The sequence below is a fragment of the Myotis brandtii genome, unplaced genomic scaffold (assembly GCF_000412655.1).
Source record: "Myotis brandtii unplaced genomic scaffold, ASM41265v1 scaffold374, whole genome shotgun sequence".
Classification (NCBI taxonomy): domain Eukaryota; kingdom Metazoa; phylum Chordata; class Mammalia; order Chiroptera; family Vespertilionidae; genus Myotis; species Myotis brandtii.
Window position 1 is genome coordinate 591,412 of NW_005364372.1, and position 905 is coordinate 592,316.

Here is a 905-nt window from a genome sequence, read left to right on the forward strand (position 1 = left end):
AGGGAAGGGAGGTAATTAATATAGAGTTTAGGTATCTGGTTATGTACACATAATACAGTTTGTGGCAAACCTTGCACAACAGTTAAAATTATCTCCATTACTTTAATTCCTTGATTGAGGTATAATTAACAATAAGCTGCAGGTATTGAAAACGCACAATTTGATTAAACCTAACGTGTATACACTCAGTGGTTCTCAACCTTCCTAATGCCCCGACCCTTTAATACAGTTCCTCATGTTGTGGTGACCCCCAACCATAAAATTATTTTCGTTGCTACTTAATAACTGTAATTTTGCTACTGTTATGAATCGTAATGTATCTGATATACAGAATGTATTTTCAGGGGGCGAGACCCACATCACCCCCATAATCAAGATGATAGTCATTTCATTTACCCCAAAATATTTCCTCTCCTCTTTGGCTCTCCTACCTACCCCAAGCGGCAGACATGAGTTTGCATCTTCTACAATTCTATTTTAATGAAATCATACAGTACGTACGTTTTCTCTGGTTTCTTTCATTCAGCATAATTTTCTTGAGAGTCATCTATTTTGTCATCTGTATGAGTAGTTTGTTTCTACTCATTGCTAAGTACTATTCCATTGAATGATTATAATACAACTAGAGGCCCAGTGCACAAAAATTTGTGCACTCGGGGGGCAGGGAGGGGGGGTCCCCCAGCCCGGCCTGTGCCCTCTCGCAGTCTGGGACCCCTAGGGAGATAACGACCTGCTGGCTTGGGCCTGCTCCCGGGTGGCAGAGGGCAGGCCCAATCCCTAAGTGCAGCCCCTGGTCAGGCTCAGAGCAGGGCCGATTGGGGAGTTGGGGCACCGCCCCGTCATGCACAGAGCAGGGCGGATCGGGAGGTTGCGATGCCACCCTCAGTCACGCTCAGGGTAGGGCC